The sequence below is a fragment of the Lissotriton vulgaris genome, chromosome 4_1 (assembly GCF_964263255.1).
Source record: "Lissotriton vulgaris chromosome 4_1, aLisVul1.2, whole genome shotgun sequence".
Lineage (NCBI taxonomy): Eukaryota > Metazoa > Chordata > Amphibia > Caudata > Salamandridae > Lissotriton > Lissotriton vulgaris.
The window spans coordinates 1,442,535,847-1,442,555,746 of record NC_141691.1 but is presented as its reverse complement, the minus strand read 5'-3'; positions in this window follow the sequence as shown (position 1 = coordinate 1,442,555,746).

The following is a 19,900-nucleotide window of genomic DNA, read 5'->3' as shown; positions in this document are numbered from 1 at the left end:
CAGAGATTGCCCAGTAAAGCCAGTTAAGAGAAGAGCTTTGGTAGTATCATCTGAATCTCCTCTGATGTCGGAAAACTAATAATCTCGGGGAATAAGGAGGTCGGTTCTCCGAGAGTTTCTGATCTGCAGTTCTCACATTACACTACTAGTGTTCATAATCACATACCTATACACTTTACCATAAGAATAATTCTGATTCTATCTAACCAACAGAGACACAGTATTCCTATACTTATTGATTCCGGAGCTACAGGTAACTTTTTTGATCTGGAGTTAGCCCGGAAACTAAATCTGACACAAGTCCCCAAAGAGGAACCTGAACCTGTAAGGGCGGTTGATGGATCAGCTCTCTCTTCGGGACTGATACAATTTCATACGACACCTTTGATTTTAGTAACTGATAATGGTCACACTGAGCTTACCACCTTTGATTTAATAGATACACCTACCTTTGGAGTCATTCTAGGTATTCCCTGGCTTGAGTTACACAATCCTAAAATTGACTGGATCAAGCGTACAGTAACACTAGATTCCTCTTACTGTAAGCTTCATTGTTATCAGGAAACCAAGGATCCTGTTATGCCTCTGTATTGTGCTATTTCTCATTGCGATTCTCATGCAATTCCAAAAGAATGCCAAGATTATGCTGATGTGTTTGATCCGGTTAAAGCCACCAAATTGCCTCCTTACAGAATTTACGACTGTCGAATCGACTTGATTCCAGGAGCAGTGTTGCCCTGCAGTCGTATATATGCTCTAACAGAACCTGAAAATCAATATCTACGTTCCTATCTGGATGAGCTATTAGAATTAGGATTTATTCGTCTTTCCACCTCTCCAGTCTCGTCTCCCCTCTTCTTCGTGGCAAAGAAGACAGGGGATTTGAGGGCTTGCATCGACTTTCGTGCAGTCAATAAAGCTACCATCAAAAATCGTTATCCTTTGCCTTTAATTCCAGTATTGCTCAATCAAGTGCGGGGTTCTAGTATTTACACCAAACTAGACCTACGCAAGGCTTACCATCTGATTCGTGTTAAAGAAGGAGACGAATGGAAAACTGCCTTCAGAACTAAATTCGGCCTTTTCGAGTATACAGTAATGCCTTTTGGCTCCGGCAGCTTTTCAATACTTCATAAGCGAAGTTTTGCATGAGTTGCTGGATGTCTGCGTTATTGTATACATCGATGACATCCTGATTTATTCAAAAGATTCAAAGGAACACACAGAACATGTTCGGGCAGTTCTTCAAAAATTGAGAGACAATTCATTATTTGTGAAACTCGAAAAATGTGTCTTTAATACTCCGAAAGTTGAATTTTTAGGATATTGGCTTTCGCCTGAAGGAATTACCATGGACCCTAAAAAGGTAGAAGCTATTTTGAATTGGCCAGCTCCAACTTCTGTCAAAGAAGTACAAAGAATTTTGGGGTTCGCAAACTTTTACAGATGATTCATTTCTAAATTTTCTGATATAGTATTGCCCATTACTCAATTGTTACAAAAAGGAAAAAAGTTTCATTGGAGCATGGAAGCTGAAAAAGCTTTCCAGACTCTGAAAAAGGCATTCACTTCGGCACCTATTCTGGTGCATCCGGACCCAGATAGACCATTTTTTGTAGAAGCAGATGCTTCACAAACAGCCATAGGTGGAGTCTTATTACAAAAAGACATTAATTCGGGTCGTTTACATCCAGTAGCCTTCTTCTCAAGGAAATTGATACCAGCAGAACAAAATTATACTATTGCTGAACGCGAGTTGTTAGCCATAAAAGTAGTATTCCAGGAATGGAGACATCATCTTCTGGGGGCTAAACACACGATAACGATCTTCTCAGATCATAAGAATTTACAATTCTATTTGACAGTAAAAGCATTTACTCCTAGACAGATGCGCTGGCTACAGTTTTTTAGTGAATTTGATTTTGTAATCACCTACCGTCCTGGAGCCAAGCAATTATTGTCTGACACTCTTTCTCGATTGATCTGTGATAAGAACAAGGATCAACTAGGAGAACTGCAGAGTATAATACCCGCAGAAAAGGTGTGTGCAGAAACTACTTCAGACGATTTTTTGACCATATTAAAAGGAGAAACACAAAAGTTGAATCAACAGCAATGGCATTCTCAAAAGAATGCTACCATTGAAAAAGGGTACTTTTTCTATAAAAATAAACTGTTTATTCCAGAAAAATCCTTAAGAGAACAGATCATTAAATGGAATCATGACATTGCCTCTGCAGCTCATCCGGGGATGAATAAAACATTAGAACTATGTCAAAGACATTTCTGGTGGGAAAACATGAGCAAAGATATCCGCCAATATGTACACACGTGCCCAGTATGTGCACGGCAAAAATCACTACATTCCTCACCCACTGGGTTATTACAACCTTCAGCAGTTCCACCATATCCTTGGCACACCGTCAGTCTGGATTTTATTACTGATCTACCAAAATCACACGGGAACACCACGATTCTGGTAGTAGTTGACCATTTGTCTAAGATGGGACATTTTGTCCCTCTACCCAAACTCCCTTCTGCAGCCGAGTTGAGTAACATTTTTCTAACTAACATAATAAAGTTACATGGTTGGCCACAAAAGATCATTTCCGACAGGGGGCCTCAATTTGTTTCAAAATTCTGGAAACAACTAAATACACAATTAGGTGTAGAAGTGGCCTTGTCATCTGCGTTTCACCCTCAGACCGACGGTCAAACTGAAAAACTTAATCAATACCTTGAGCAAAGTCTACGATGTTTAACCACCACTATTTCATCCAGTTGGGATGAAGCTCTACCTTTGGCTGAATTCTCTTATAATAACTCAATACACTCAGCTTTAGGATGTTCACCCTTTTATTTTTCCACTGGTCGCCATCCTCGAACATTACCGATAATTGTCCCAGACAAGATGCAAAACATGCCAGCAGTTTCAGAAAGACTTACTAGATTGCAAACACTTCAGGAACAAGTTCGAAAATCTTTGGAGAAAAATAAAGAAAAGATGAAGAGAATAGCAGATCTCCACAGATTACCTTCACCCCCATACTAAGTAGGAGATTTAGTTTGGTTAGCAACAAAAAACATCCAGATAGAAGGCCCAAGAAAGCTAAAACCAAGGTTTATCGGTCCATTTCCAATAGAAAAAAATTGTGAATCCTGTATCCATTAAATTGACTTTGCCACCAGATTATTTAATACACCCTGTCTTTCATGTCTCCCTTTTAAAACCATATGATCCAAATACCAGACCTGATAATCCACCCCCTCCTGTGGTAGTGGGAGATCATGTTGAGTACGAAGTGGAGAAAATTGTGGATGCTAAACGTATTGGAGGTCGCTGAGGTTCCGTAACAATTGTAAGTGGTAATTTCGACTCGCACGAATATGGTCGAGTCTGGTATCTATGAACCGCAAATGACGAGTTTAGTGGGTGTACGCAGTTTCGCTGTGTTAACCTAAACCGTTCGTCTGTTACGTGGGTTTTTCTATCTGTACCCACGGGTTCCATCTTAGATACGGCATCCATTCTGTTTCTTGCCCTCAAGTAGCCAGCGAACGGACGCTGTCCGCTTCGCGACCCTGGGATTCCCAAGATATCTGCGGAAGACACATGTCCTTTGAAAATGTCTTTATGATGAGGGGGATGATACTGTAAGGCAGATGGCCCCGCTCGAGGCTCATCTTGCCGTGCCGGTTCATTGTTTCAGCCGTGCATCCCATTAGGCATGTCCCTTTGATGCCTGTAGCTCGTGTTTCCCGATACCTCCCCTTTTTACACCCTTTCCAATCTCCCCACTGTTTCCATCTTCCTCTGCACCTGTCCTTGTTCCTTCTTCGATCTGTTTTACTGTCGATTGGAATGTACTAATAGTGGGAAGATGGGTTTTTACAGTTGGGAACCGCCAAATGTTTCCGCACTTATGTTCCGGACCTTGAATGTATCAAAGTGACCAAAGCGACCCCTCTTGGGGATAATTATGGGAACCAAGTCGTAAACCTTTGTGTACCATGTAAACCTATGGGAGAATTATGTATAAAAGGAGCGATCCACAGAACCAATTTGAAGCAGTCTCCACGAACTACACCCGTTGTACTTCCTGTGACTTCTGTGTTTCCCTGCAGTAAATAAACCTTGAATCTTTGACGCCGAAGGAAGTGTCCCGTGTCTCTGTGATTCGTACGCCGGAGCAGGTTACCCACGAAGGTTTCAGGTGTTGTCCCCTGGCACCGCTGGGTCTTAAATAACCCAGTCCTTCAGTTGGCGCCCAACGTGGGGCTGCATCAGTGGTACCGGTCCAAGCCCGACGATCGTGAGGAACTTCGTGTGAAATCTCCGAGGGAAGGTGCACTCCGCTTCATCGATCCTGTTGTCGAAACAAGTGGCCCGAAGACTTTTCCCGCGAAGATTCCCGCCTCCTGACGGCTGCGACGGACTGCTGCCCTGACTGTAGACCTGTTTTGGCGCCTGGCGTAGACCTTGGTATAGCGAGACGATTGACGGGCCTTCCTGGTGACGCCATCGATCTTTGAGTTAAGTATTTGTGGGTCGCTCCCAGAGTTCTTGGTTGTGGTTGTTTAGTTGTTGCATGGTTCCATTGCATTTGTGGTTCTTGGTACTTTGTTGTGATATTTGACGACTGCAGCCGCCAAAAACCGAGGGTTTTTGTTCTTTGCAGGGACTTGGTAAATCCCGTAACCCTTGACGTTTGTGAAACTCGGCTAGTGTGCAAGATGCCTGGTCGCAGTACTTTGTTTAGTTGTTTCAGACGTTGTGGTACGGATTCCCGACTGGAGGACTCGTGTCCGATACCTCCGGTTGGAACTCCCACTTATGAGCTGTACAGTAAGCACGGGCTAGGCCCGATTACTTTTAATGACTATTGGATTCGCTACACTAAAAAAGACGGTGTCCTTAGTTGGCCACCTCATGGTAGCTTTGAGACCCCGATCCTAGATAATCTAGAGGCTAAATTATTTGAGAAAAAGTCAAGGCCGGCCATGTTTGATGCCTTTCGGTTGTGGCGTAAAGAAGCCCGACAGAAAGAGATCAGACAGACTAAACGTAATCAGAGGGATGGTGTTGCTGCCATTGTAAAGAAAGCAGAGCAGTTTCAGCGTGATAAGGAGGATAAGGAAAAGGAAGTGTTTGATAGACTACAGCGTATGTCCATAGATAAATGCTATCCTGCTTTGCCTACGGAGTCGGATAAGAAGGAAGAATCAGTTGAGGACCCTTTAATGTCCTATCTCATGAAGTCGCCACCTCCGTATGTACAGGGTACCGCAGCTCCTGTGGTTCCTCCTCCACCTATTCCTCAGCCTGTTCCTCAACCTGCACCCGTTCTCCCGACTGTTCCTGCTCCCTTGCCTATTGCTATTCCTACTGCTCCTCCACTTCCACATACTCCTGCTCTTGCTACTGCTCCTGCTCTGTTAACTCCTGTTGTTGCCTCTGTCTCTACTGCTTCTCTTGTTAGTCCCTTGTGCTATACTTCTCCATCTACTCGTAGTCGTACTCCTCCTGTTGCGGCTAGCTTCTTTCATTCTCTCGGACCTGTTTTTGGGTCCGCTGGTTCAGATGGTCCTCAGAGACGTAGTCAGCTTCCCGGTAACAGGGAACGTGCTTCGCTATACAACATGGCGATGGGTTGGATGACGCATCCTCTTAGAAACCCTCCACGTGCTGTACTTGATACGTTCTGTCAATTCAATGTACCGACACAGAGATACGTGTTCGAAGAAATGTGTAAGGTTCTGCGCGATCAGATATCGGCCGATGCACCTGACGAGGTGTTGACCGCTTTGTCTGATCTACAACTTCAGTTCTCGAACGGACTGATAGTGGATACCAATGTTCGACGTGCTGTTGAGCGGTTGTTATCTTTTCGTCCCACTCCTATACCTCAAGCTTTGTTTGCTGAGGATGTTGAGAGACAGTTAGATGCGTCTGGCCAGTTTCCCATGCGTGAAGTTCCTCCAGTATGGATGCCAGCTAATCCTCAGGCTCAACCCCCGGTATTGGCACACTTCTAGAGAGTGTGGATACATCTCCCATGGAAACGATCAGAAGTGTTACAGGTGAAGCAATCTTTGCCTGACCCTCGCAAAAATCCTGCAGGGTATTATAAAGAATTGTCGCAGCTTGTAGACGCTACGATAATGAATCTTGCCGATATTGATATGCTGTTTGGCAATGTCGTGCCACAACCGGTATGGGCTAAGATTCGTCAGGAAAATCACGCAAACGAATTAGGTGGTGATTGGGCGGCCATTATAGCGGCGGATGGGTTGCAAACTGGTGGTGCTAAACCCGAACAGTTGATTGCTGCTCTCCCTCAGAGAATAATTGCGCTAATGAAGACACTTATGCCAGCTATGAGGGTGAATTGGGACAAATTGTCAGCTTGTAGACAGAAGGACGAAAGTGTCTCTGACTTCTTTACGAGATTTGAGGAAGCATTCATCGATCATAGTGGTCAGGATATGGGCACTGAGGGTGGTCAACGGTTGTTCGTGGACAAATTTGTCTCTAACTTATTGCCCGATTTGAGCAATAAATTGAAAAACTCTGAAAGTGCGTGGGCCGTTTCTACCTCGGCCCAAATATTGGCTACAGCACAGTATTATGAGAATAGAGAGAAAGAGGAGAACGACCGCCCTGATAAAAAGACGAAAGAACTTAAAACTAAAGTGTTGTTACAGCAAGCGTATCCTCCGCGTTCGAATCAGAATGCTCCGCAGCAAAATAGATCGCAGTCGCAATCTAATCGATCACAATCCCGTAATGACTCCTCTTCCCAAAGATCTTCGTTAGGGTACAATCAATGTGCTTATTGTAGGCAGGAGGGTCATCTAAAATTCAATTGTCCTGTTCTAAATGATCGTAATAGTGGTAACTCATCTAGAGGAGGTCGTGGTGGTTCTCAGCAGACATCACGCGGTAGGGGTCGTGGTGCTCAGAATGACCGTTCAGATAACTCATCAAATTCCAATAACTGTTTCGATCAACGTGGATCATCGCAAGGACGATCTGCGCAGTACAATGTAGATGATTATTACGTCGATCAGGAAAATGACAACAGTAATTACTAGGACAGCCATAGACAAGGAGAGGGAGTGGTATCAGTTCCGGTTGATCAGAGAGGGCCTTATGTCGCAGTTGCTACATCGGGCGTCGTTGAGCCTTTTCTGTTGGACACTGGTGCAGCGAAAAGTTCCATGATGCATTCGAAACTCCCTGGCGCACCTTTGTCTGGCTTAACAAATGTTTCCGTTGGATTCTCTGGCGCCCCCGTTAGCAATCCAGTTTCACGCCCTTTGTCCCTTACAATTGGGCCTCGTGAGCTTCAAGCTCCGTTGATTTTGACTACGGGTTGTGGTGAAAATCTTTTGGGCCTGGATTTGCTAAAACTTTGTATTGTTCTCCTGCGGGTGTAAAGCTTACGTTAGGAGAGAGGGTTGTCTCTCCTATGTACTTGTCTCTCGATAAGCTTCCACCGGAATTGAGTTCTCTTCCTGCATCTTTGTGGGCAACAGGTCCCAATGATGTGGGCCTGCTTGACATCTCCCCTTACGTTGTTCAGTTGAAATCTAATGTGCGATTGCCACGTATTCCCCAGTATCGTATCTCTCTTGATGGTGAACGAGCACTGTTAGCGATCATCTATGATCTGATCGAGAAAGATGTTATTGAAGAAACTCGGGGAAACGTGTGCAACAGCCCTGTATTGCCCATTCTAAAACGTACTGATCCTTCGAAACCGCCTGTTTATCGTTTTGTTATCGATTTACGGGAGGTAAATAAAATTGTGATTCCTCAGTTCCCCGTTGTGCCTGACATCACGGCGCTACTGACTCTGATTCCAGCTTCTGCATCTTGGTTTTCGGTGATCGATTTGAAGAATGCGTTCTTCAGCATTCCAATTGCAGAAGAGAACAGAGACCTTTTCGGTTTCTCTCTTGGTGGTCGCAGCTTCCGGTTTAAACGCGCTCCTCAGGGCTACTGTGAGAGTCCATCGATTTACAGTCAAGCCTTGAAGGGTCAACTGGATGCGTTTACGTTGCCGGCTGGTGCGGCCTTAATCCAATATGTCGATGACTTATTGGTGGCTGCGGATACTCAGGACATTTGCAAAATTGCTACGGTGTCGTTGCTGCAACATCTCTGTGACTTACATCACAAGGTGTCACCTTCTAAACTCCAATATTGTTGTCAAGAAGTAACCTATTTAGGTCACTTATTGTCAAAGGAGGGAAGGCGGTTGACCCCAGAGAGAATTGCAGCAATTGCGCGAATGACTGTGCCAACAACCCAAAGAGATGTGCGTGCCTTTCTAGGTATCACGTCGTATTGCAGGCAATGGATTCCAAACTTTTCATTGCTAGCGAAACCATCGGTGGCTCTTACGTGCAAGGATGTTTCGACTCCTTTACCATGGACGGAAGAATGTCAGAAGAGTTTTTCTGAATTGCGTGACTCATTGTGTTCGGCTCCTGTGTTAGGTACCCCTGTCTATAGTAAGACATTTACATTATATGTTCACGAGAGGGAAGGTTGTGCTTTGAGTGTCTTAACGCAACCTTTTGGTGGTAAGCAATGTCCATGTGCATATTTTTCCTCGACCTTGGACCCGGTAGCTAGAGCGTTGCCGAGTTGCTTGAGAGCAACAGCGGCAGCTGCGGTGTCCATCCGACAATCAGCAGGATTGGTCATGGATAATATTCTTACGGTGATGGTTCCGCATGCAGTCGACACTCTTTTAAATCGTACGAAAACTCAGCACTTGACGAGTGCGAGGTTGTCTGGGTACGAGTTGACGCTGCTGGCAAGTCATATTCAGATAAAACGTTGCAATGTTCTGAACCCGGCGACTTTGTTACCAATTAGCACAGAGTCAGATGAAATAGCAGAACATGACTGTTATTTGAGGACCGAAGAGGAAACAAAGGGTCGAGTGGACCTTAAAAACACTCCTTTGGAAGATCCAGATGTAACGTTGTATGTGGATGGTTCATGTTTTAAATTGCCGAATGGTGATGTGACTACTGCGTATGCTGTTGTAACGTTGAATACTGTTGTTGAAGCTGCAAGATGAAATCAGAATTCTGCCCAGGCTGCAGAACTGATCGCTCTCACTAGAGCGTGTGTGTTAGCGAAAGGGAAACGTGTGAATGTGTTTACCGACAGCCAATATGCATTTGGTGTCGCCCATAGCTTTGGACGGTTGTGGAAAGAGAGAGGTTTTATGACATCGCATGGTACGAAAATTCGGCATGGTCAACTTGTGAATGATCTTTTGGATGCACTTACGTTGCCTAAGCAGGTAGCGATTGTCAAATGTAGTGCGCATCGTAAGGTGACGGATGATATTGGACGTGGTAATGCGTTTGCAGATGAGACCGCTAAGGAGACTGCCCGGAACCTTAGCACTCGAATGTATGTGACGAGTTCGGTTAGGTGGCCTACAGAATCGAGTATGTGTGAGGACACTATCGAGAGTGTGAAAACAATTCAGAATGAGGCCACCGAGACTGAAAAGACGAAGTGGAAAGAAAGTACGGGAAAGTTGGATGCGAATGGTTGTTGGGTTGATTTGTCGGAACATAAGAGATGGATGTTGCCGGATGCGTATGTGCTGGCTGTTGTGACAATGGCACATGGGTTAGCACATATTAGCGCGAAAGGTATTTGTAAGTTGCTGTCTCCTGTGTGGCCATATGGAGCGATGCAATAACCTGAAATACGTTTTAGTTGTGGTTTGCGTGTTCTCCCAATGGATTGAAGCCTATCCCCTCAAAGACAACACTGCTTTGTCAACCGCGAAAATCCTACTGAAGGAATACTTCCCTCGGTACGAATGCCTCGGATTGTATGGTCTGATAACGGAAGTGAGTTTGTGGGGAGTGTGATGAAGAGTGTGTGTAAGGGCCTTGGAATTAATCAAAAATTCCATAGCGCCAATCATCCTCAGTCAGCTGGTTTGGTTGAAGGGTATAACGGCACCCTTAAACTAAAGCTAGCGAAGATTCAGGCTACGACTGGTCTTTCGTGGCCTGATGCTTTACCCTTAGCTTTGCTGTCAACAAGGGCAACCGTACACTCCCGAGTAGGGCTCAGCCCATATGAAATAGTGTTCGGTCGTCCTGCGAATGTTTGGGGGGTCCCTAGACCGGGTGTGTTCAGTAATCTTGAGTACCCAATGTTGATTGATTATCTTCACGATCTGACTGCTAAACTGAGGTTAATTCACCAACAGGTTTACGAAGCATTGCCGACGCAGACGGAGGGTCCAGGCCACCAGCTCCAGCCCGGAGACTGGGTGGTAACGCGTAACTTTGCGCGTAAGAAGAATTTGGAGCCGAGGTTTACTGGACCCTACCAGGTCCTCCTTGCCACGAGGACTGCCGTTCGTCTAGAGGGCCGGAAAAATTGGGTGCATGCCACCCATACGAAGAAAGTTCCTATACCGTTGCCGGCAGACTCGTGGGTGAGGAGGGGCATTGCTTCAACTGAATCCGAAGGATTGCCGGCGTTTGTACCTTTTAGCGACGCACAACCTGTCGGAGAATCCTCAGTGCAGCAGAAAGACACTGTTGAACATTTGTCATCAAAAGACTCAAGACCAGAACATTCGACTGATCAACAGAACTCTGTTCCTTCAACGGATCCTTTGTTTGACGAACAGACACGTCCTGGGAAAACTCGATACTTTTTGCGATCCAGTACTAAGGACAAATAAAAGATTTCGTTCTGTCCCTTGACAATTGCATTATCCCGTTTTCCACGATCAGTCTGAACACCCGTATCATTGTAATTATTTTTGAATATATTGAGTTTCGTTCCACATGTATTTTTCCTTCCACAGCTGAGAGACATTTTGCATATACATAGTTGTAAATAAAGGCCGTAGGGCCGCGCGTGTACTTCCTTCTGGTTAGTAGGTCTTGACGCTAGGTTAAAGACCGTCGGTTCCTGGGAATTCCCAGGGATTGACTACTGCTACACAGAACGAAGTGCGTCAAGAAACGTTGCGGACGGTCATAGGGGATGGCGTTTTCAAAGCTGATGGACTTGGAAGAAGCTCAGGCGCAAAGGTTCAAGCTACAACAACTTAGTCGTACCAAATGTTTTATGTTTCAAATATTCGTATTGCTTTTGACTGTTTCTGCACTATTGGCGGGTGGGGTGTATTACACGATGTCTTACTTCTTACCTTCTGCCACACCTGTTCCTACTTCTGACCCTAAACTTACCTCCACTGCATCTCCTCATTCTTTTCATATCTTACCCGAACACGAGCAGGCTAGACGTGCAAAATTCCGCAATAATTCCTTTATTCAGCTCCTTCACCAGCACCAGTTAGTGGTTAACACTACTAATTGTTGGGTGTGTGGGTTGATGCCACATACCACGGATAAGGGAATTCCATATCTGGTCTTACCGTATAGTTCCCAGGGGTCCGCTCGAGCATTTCAAACAATGTTTCAAAGCGCACTAGATTCTTACCCCAGTCGAGAGCCACGTTCTCCCTACTTCGGCCCTGGCTCGTATCATAAGCCTTTGTCTATAGCGATAGAAGACTTAGATAGAGATATCTATGAGCCGTCGCTCATCCCGGAGGAAGAGGTACAAGCCTATAGGGTCCTGAGTAAGGTCGAGTATAGTGCGCTCACGAGTGATAAACGATTCAGAAAAGGGGGTGGTGATGAACAGAGTGTCTGAATTAAGCAGACCACTCTTACCCAGTCCAAACATCAGGGCTTGATCCATCACCGTTATTTATCTCACTGCACCATCCCAGCTCAGAACCTGGGATGGTGCAGTGAGCTAAAAAACGGTGATGGATCAAGCCCTGATCTTTGGACTGGGTAAGAGTGGTCTGCTTAATTCAGACACTCTGTTCATCACCACCCCCCTTTTCTGAATCATTTTTGTCCACCATAAGCGTGGAAGGGTATGCTCAGATGTGAGTCCCTTGCTAATTGCACCATCAGGATTCAAGCAAGCCGGGCCGAAGACGGCTGAAATGCCAGAAACCGGTCCCCGGAAGCTTGTTTCCTTCCCAGTATAAGAATTGGCTTGGTAGTTTGGTCTGCCCTGTTCCCATGATGCACTGGGCCAGGGTCAGACTAATTTGCATATAGCCAAGTTCTGAGCTGGGATGGTGCAGTGAGCTAAAAAACGGTGATGGATCAAGCCCTGATCTTTGGACTGGGTAAGAGTGGTCTGCTTAATTCAGACACTCTGTTCATCACCACCCCCCCTTTTCTGAATCATTTTTGTCCACCATAAGCGTGGAAGGGTATGCTCAGATGTGAGTCCTTTGCTCATTGCACCATCAGGATTCAAGCAAGCCGGGCCGAAGATGGCTGAAATGCCAGAAACCGGTCCCCGGAAGCTTGTTTCCTTCCCAGTATAAGAATTGGCTTGGTAGTTTGGTCTGCCCTGTTCCCATGATGCACTGGGCCAGGGTCAGACTAATTTGCATATAGCCAAGTTCTGAGCTGGGATGGTGCAGTGAGCTAAAAAACGGTGATGGATCAAGCCCTGATCTTTGGACTGGGTAAGAGTGGTCTGCTTAATTCAGACACTCTGTTCATCACCACCCCCCTTTTCTGAATCATTTTTGTCCACCATAAGCGTGGAAGGGTATGCTCAGATGTGAGTCCCTTGCTCATTGCACCATCAGGATTCAAGCAAGCCGGGCCGAAGACGGCTGAAATGCCAGAAACCGGTCCCCGGAAGCTTGTTTCCTTCCCAGTATAAGAATTGGCTTGGTAGTTTGGTCTGCCCTGTTCCCATGATGCACTGGGCCAGGGTCAGACTAATTTGCATATAGCCAAGTTCTGAGCTGGGATGGTGCAGTGAGCTAAAAAACGGTGATGGATCAAGCCCTGATCTTTGGACTGGGTAAGAGTGGTCTGCTTAATTCAGACACTCTGTTCATCACCACCCCCCTTTTCTGAATCACGAGTGATAAACAGCTTAAAAGCTCGCCTCCGATATGGGTCGTACCCCACATTGGTAATTTTTGTTTAATGGGTCGTGGCCGAAGATCGAAAGCCCGACTTGGAGAGAGTGCTTGCACTGAAAATTACATTCTGCCGATGGTCTCGTCCCCTGTGTTTCTGGCTGCCAAGGGTACATATTTTGTCTGTCATGAACGTGCGTATGCATGGTTGCCCTCCGACTTTGTGGGCTCATGTTTTATCGCAAATCTGTTGCCTCCGACGTTCACTGTAGATGCAGACTATCACAAGACTAGAGTTGTGAGAGGCGTAATTAGCGAAGAGGACACTGCCGGTCAAGAGGCAGGAGACTTTTTCAAGGGTTTCCTCCCGTTTTGGGGACCTATGGTTAATAGTAGGAACCTGAGACAGTTGACTCGAGTGGTAGAATCGACAGCTAATATTACTGCCAGTGCCCTTGGTAATATCACCACAGAACTTCAAGCGGATAGACTTATGACGTTACAAAACCGTATGGTTTTAGACGTGATCTTAGCAGATCGAGGTGGGGTATGTAAGGTGATCCATTCGAGCTGCTGTATTTTCATTCCAGATAACGCTCCGACTGTCTATCGAGCCATCTCAAAGATGCATAAGATCTCTGAATCCATACACGTGGATGTAGGGGATTGGACGCTACTTGGGTGGTTTTGGGGCCTAATGTCGACTTGGGGTTGGAACATTCTGATGATTATTGGAGTTGTTGTGGCGTTCCTGTTCACATGTTGCCTTTGTGTGCAGTGTGGTCCTGCCTTATGTGGCCTCTGTGCTACAACGTGTATAAGACAGCCGCCTGTTACCAAAGGAGCTCGGTTAGACAGAGCTATGTTACAGCAACATCTAGATGGTCTGATGAATATCGAGTATGATTCCGACTAGTGCTTGCCTACATGAGGGCAAAAGGAGCGTCTGAGGTTCCGTAACAATTGTAAGTGGTGTTTTCGACTCGCACGAATATGGTCGAGTCTGGTATCTATGAACCGCAAATGACGAGTTTAGTGGGTGTACGCAGTTTCGCTGTGTTAACCTAAACCGTTCGTCTGTTACGTGGGTTTTTCTATCTGTACCCACAGGTTCCATCTTAGATACGGCATCCATTCTGTTTCTTGCCCTCAAGTAGCCAGCGAACGGACGCTGTCCGCTTCGCGACCCTGGGATTCCCAAGATATCTGCGGAAGACACATGTCCTTTGAAAATGTCTTTATGATGAGGGGGATGATACTGTAAGGCAGATGGCCCGCTCGAGGTTCATCTTGCCGTGCCGGTTCATTGTTTCAGCCGTGCATCCCATTAGGCACGTCCCTTTGATGCCTGTAGCTCGTGTTTCCCGATACCACCCCTTTTCACACCCTTTCCAATCTCCCCACTGTTTCCATCTTCCTCTGCACCTGTCCTTGTTCCTTCTTCGATCTGTTTTACTGTCGATTGGAATGTACTAATAGTGGGAAGATGGGTTTTTACAGTTGGGAACCGCCAAATGTTTCCGCACTTATGTTCCGGACCTTGAATGTATCAAAGTGACCAAAGCGACCCCTCTTGGGGATAATTATGGGAACCAAGTCGTAAACCTTTGTGTACCATGTAAACCTATGGGAGAATTATGTATAAAAGGAGCGATCCACAGAACCAATTTGAAGCAGTCTCCACGAACTACACCCGTTGTACTTCCTGTGACTTCTGTGTTTCCCTGCAGTAAATAAACCTTGAATCTTTGACGCCGAAGGAAGTGTCCCGTGTCTCTGTGATTCGTACGCCGGAGCAGGTTACCCACGAAGGTTTCAGGTGTTGTCCCCTGGCACCGCTGGGTCTTAAATAACCCAGTCCTTCATCGCTTGTTTTATTTGATTGCATGGAAAGGTTATGATTCCTCTGAAAGGTCATGGGAACCAGAAACTAATGTACACGCCCCCAGATTGGTTCGTTTGTTTCATGCATTGAATCCACAAAAGCCACGGTCTGTACGAAGACCTTTGGGGGGGGGAACTGTCACGAAATCACATGCAGCTGTGGGGTAATGCAGTATATGTCAGGCTTGAATCACAGTAGTTTGTTGGTGGCAATGCTTGTTTAATTCTCTTAGCCTGTTGGTGGCAATGCTTGTTTAATTCCCTTAGCCTGCATCGATCTCCCAGTTTGGAATAGGTTTGCACGTTGGTCTAATTTGAATAACGTTTCCCCGCTGGCACGTGAAAAGCAGCCAACGCCCTGATTTCCAAAAGACTATAAAAACTGTTTCCCAACTCGGAGACGCTTCGCTTCTTGCGCACCGGCGTCTTCACGAGCTTCCTGCCAGCTGCTTAGCAACCCGTTGGACTTTGGCTCCGGCTCCAGATTTAGCCCCATCCTCTTTCTACGATCCCTCCCTGGTGATTCCTTACTTAAAAAGACCTCCTTACCTGACCTCGTCTTCCCCCGTTCTTCTCCCCCGAGGGCTGCATCTTCGGTCCGGTTCCAGTGCTTCTTCCGGACATCGCGTCATCAGCCTGACTTCCGATCGGACAACAGCTTCCTGAAAGGTCGCGTCAGAAGGCATCAACCATTGGTAAAAACAACCATATCCTTTGCAAACACTAGTGTTTATTGAAACATCGGCAACTCAGTAATTTTGGAAACAAGCATTGGTCAATCTAGAGACAGTGTTATTTTTTGAGAGACTGTGTAATTTTGGAAACAATCATTGGTCATTCAAGGAGACAGTGTTGTGTTTGAGAGACTGTGTACTTTGGAAACAAGCATTGGTAACCCAAACAGACAATGCTATTTTTTGGAAAAAACAAGCACGAGCAAATCAAAGACTCGAGTAAACAATCACAGAAAATCTGAATTGTAAAAGGCTGTTAATTTGTGCAAGTAACTACTAGTGCAGTATGATGAAACAATATTGTGCTATTGTTAGCAAGTAACTGCATAAGGTTTTGTGAATGCAGTTATTGATAGCTAGTGGGCAATAACTGATATCATCGTGAACGCACAGCATCAAGAGAGGTTCTGAGTAGTAGAAACTATTTGTGTCCTTGTATCTTTCTCTTTTCTTGTTTTTAAAGCAGAACCCCTTTGGAAGACTCGTCATTCAATTGCCAGGTAGGCTTATGAGTGGAATGTTGTTCTTCTAACCCATAACTAACCACTAATAGAAGATTAGAGTTTTAAGACACTTGTGCATTTAAACAGAGTGGCTTTCTTTCTTCTAAGTGTTGTTTTGACGTTTATCTTGAAGGTTGCAAAAGTCAAGCACCTGGCATTGTAGAAGTGTGGACAAGGGCTTCAAGTTAATTTGGTATGTACAAGGAATGTTGAGAGTAATATATTCCATTGCTAAATAGAAGAGTCTATTCCTGATTTTCTTGTTATACTGTATGTTTATTTAGCAACTGGTCAAACGAAGTCTCTTTGAGTAAAGAAGCCCTGAACACTTCTAGAGAGAAAACCTCGCTGACATCTCAAGAAGAGATCCAGTGTTTTTTCTGGTTTTCTCTGTCCAATTCCCCTTTCCCTGAAGGGTCAGTCAGTTTGGTCAAGTTAAACACTCTTGCTAACTGGTTGTCTCATTGGGGACTTGGGAGATTGCATCGCCAAGAAGAAACAACAGGAACCTCGTGAGCATCGCCTTACAAGAGGTATGCAGAAATTTGCAACAGAGGTGTAGAAAGAAGCAAGAGCAGTGTAGAAAGAACCAACAGAGGTGCAGAAAGTGGCAAGAGAGGTGCAGAATGAGGCAAGAAGGGTAAATGTAAATGTACAGGAAGTTATATAGCGCAAATTACCAACCGGTTTCTAAGCGCTTGCTTAGGGAACCCGCCCTGGTATTCCCTTGTGAGATAACCCCGGCAGGGTATCCGCAAGGTGAAAGCCAGGTATCCCGCCGCGAGGGGCTGTTGTGGAGATTAAGCAAGGTATTTCCCAGAGTCGCAGAGTGTGAACCCATGAATCGAGGAGGCACCGGAGCGAGAATTGTCGAGCCCATGGACATTTTAGGACTCAAGACCCCGCCGAGCCGGGAATTGAACCCTGGTCCCGGGCTGACCTCTGCTTCCAGGTCTGCCTCCTCTAACCAGTGAGCCACACTTCTCCGCAGAAAGAAGCACGTGAGGTACAGAAAGAGAAAGAGGGATAACGAAGAGGCAAGAGGGATGCTGAAATTTGCAAGAGAGGTGAAGAAACATGCAAGAGCAGTGTAGAATGAAGCAACAGAGTTACAGAAAGATGCTAGATGGGTGCAGAAAGAGGCAAGATGAGTGAAGAAAGAGGCAACAGAAGTGCAGAAGGAGGCAATAGAACTGCAAAAAGTACCAAGAGAGTTGCAGAAACACACAAAGGTGAAGAAAGAGGGAACAGGGGTACAGACAAAAGCAAGAGAATTACAAAAAGAAGGAAAAGGGATGCAGAAAGAGGTAACAGAGGTGCAGAAAGAAGCAAGAACAGTGCAAAAAGAAGCAACAGAGGTACAGAAAGATGAAAGAGGGGTACTGAATGAGAAGAGAGGAGTGCAGAAGGAAGCAAAAGAGGTACAGAAAGAAGAAAGACGGGTGCAGAAAGAGGAATAGCAGTGCAGAAAGAACTAAGAGATGCTCAGAAAGTGTCAGGACCCTCTGATCTTCGCAGAAGCATAATGGATGTTGTTCTCTATGCCCGCCCACCGGTGCCACCGCGCTACTAAATAGAGCAACATCACCAACAGGGGGGAAAAGGGGAATGGGAGAGAGAGAAGAGACACTCCATCAACAGCTACCACCCTTACTAGGAATCTTCTATATGAGTGTTCCTGGTTGCTCAGTGGGTGCCTAATGCAAATAAGGGTATAAACATAAACACACAGCCTACAATACAATTATGAATTCTTATTAACTCTAATGGTTCTCATCCTCCCAGCAGTTGCTGAAGTTTTAGCCCCTCTTGTATTGTGAAGTGAATACCTGTTGGTTGTAATGACTTAAATTATCTATAAGCGAAGAAACAGCATTAATATAGGAATTCTAAGTCAGCACTCTACTCTAGTGTGTGGTCTTTCTCTAACTATACCTTCTTTTTTGTATGATAATGAGTAGAATATTTCCTTCTGTAATTTATCTCACTTCGGTGTCTCACTATGGCATTTCACTATGGTGATAGTCTCTCAACGATGAATTATTCTCTAGTAAATGTGAAATCCTCACTTAGATGCGCACAAAAAAGAACTGGGAAGGAACAACGGGAAGGGAAGGAATGGGATAAGCACAGAAGAGGGAATTCGCAGTTCCTAAAGACTGACTGGCAACAACAATTGTCTTGGGTTGGAAAGGTCTTACTTCAAGCAAGATGCAATTCAGGGTTCTCGGAATGGGTGCTCTGAACGGAAGAGAGTCTGCAGGACAATGTCCTTGTTCTCACCGATAATTCCTCTGACGACTCGGAAACTGGAAGTCTCATAAACTTCAGACGAATGACTACTACGAACTCCTCACAGAATTAAACTTGTGAAAACCTCTAGTCAAGGCAGGTTTCCAAATCCTTGCAAAGACGATATCACTTCCTGACTAAAATAACCGTTACTCCCTCTCTCATGAAACGCGGAGAAACGGTTCATAGATGCTAACTCCGTCGAATCTCAGTTGAAGTGCGTAGCTAATCTTGCGCGCTCTACTCTTAACAGCTAGACTGTTCAGGTGTTCTCAAATGGACAGATTTCCACTGCGAGAGCAGCGGCCATCTTGTAATGTGCAATTGTCTAATTTATGTTCATCCACAGATTTACAACACTGGGTTTAACAATGACTCTGTGTCTTTTCTGGAGACTGCATGGGTGCTGATGTATGACTGCAGCGATCGTGTGTTTCCTGACAGAAAGAGGCAAGAGAGGTGTAAAAAGAGGCAGGAAATGTGTAGAAAAATGGAAGAAGAAGGCAGAAAGAAGCAAGTGAAGTGCAGAAGGAAGCAAGAGAACTGCAGAAAGAGGCAAGAGAGTTGTGGAAACAGGCAAAAATGGATGCAGAAAGAGGAAACAGGTGTGCAGACAGATACAAGAGAGGTGCAGAAAGGGAGAGGGGTACAGAAAGAGCGAAGAGGGATGCATAAATTTGCAACAGAGATTCAGACAGAATTAAGATCAGTATAGAAAGAACCAACAGAAGCGATTAAAGAGGCAAGAGAGGTGTAGAAAGACGCAAGAGAGGTGCAGAAAGAAGCAAGAGCAGTACAGAAAGAAGCAACAGAGGTGCAGAAAGAGGCAAGATGGGTTCAGAATGAAGTAAATGATGTGCATAAAAAGCAAAGAAGGATGCAGAAAGAAGCAAGAGAACCGTAAGAAGAGGCATTAGAGTGGCATAACTGGCAAAAAGGGTGCAGAAAGAGATATGCAGACAGAGGCAAGAGAAGTGCAGAAAGATGTAAGAGGGATACAGAAAATTACAACAGAGGTGCAGAAAGAAGCAAGAGCAATGTAGAAATAATCAACAGAGGTGCAGAAAGAGGGAAGAGGAGAGGTGCAGAAAGAGGCAAGAGGGGTGCAGAAAGAAGGAAGTGAGGAGCAGAAAGAGGAATGGCAGGTACAGAAAGAGGCAAGAGGGATGCAGACATTTGCAACAGAGGTGCAGAAAGAAGCAGGAGCAGTGCAGAAGGAACCAACAGAGGTGTAGAAAGAAGCAAGAGAGTTGCAGAAACAAGCAAGAGAAGTGCAGAACGAGGCAGGAGAATTGCTGAAAGAAGCAACAGAGGTACAGAAAGAAGCAAGAGAAGTGATCAAACAGGCAAGTGAGGTGAAAAATGAGGCAAGAGAGGTGCAGAAAATAGCAAGCAAACTGTAGAAAGAGGCAAGAGGAATGCAAAAAAGGGAAATAGGGTACAGAAAGAAGCAAGAGAGGTGTACAAAGAAGCAAGAGAAGAGCAGAAAGAGGGAAGACAAGTACAGAAAGAC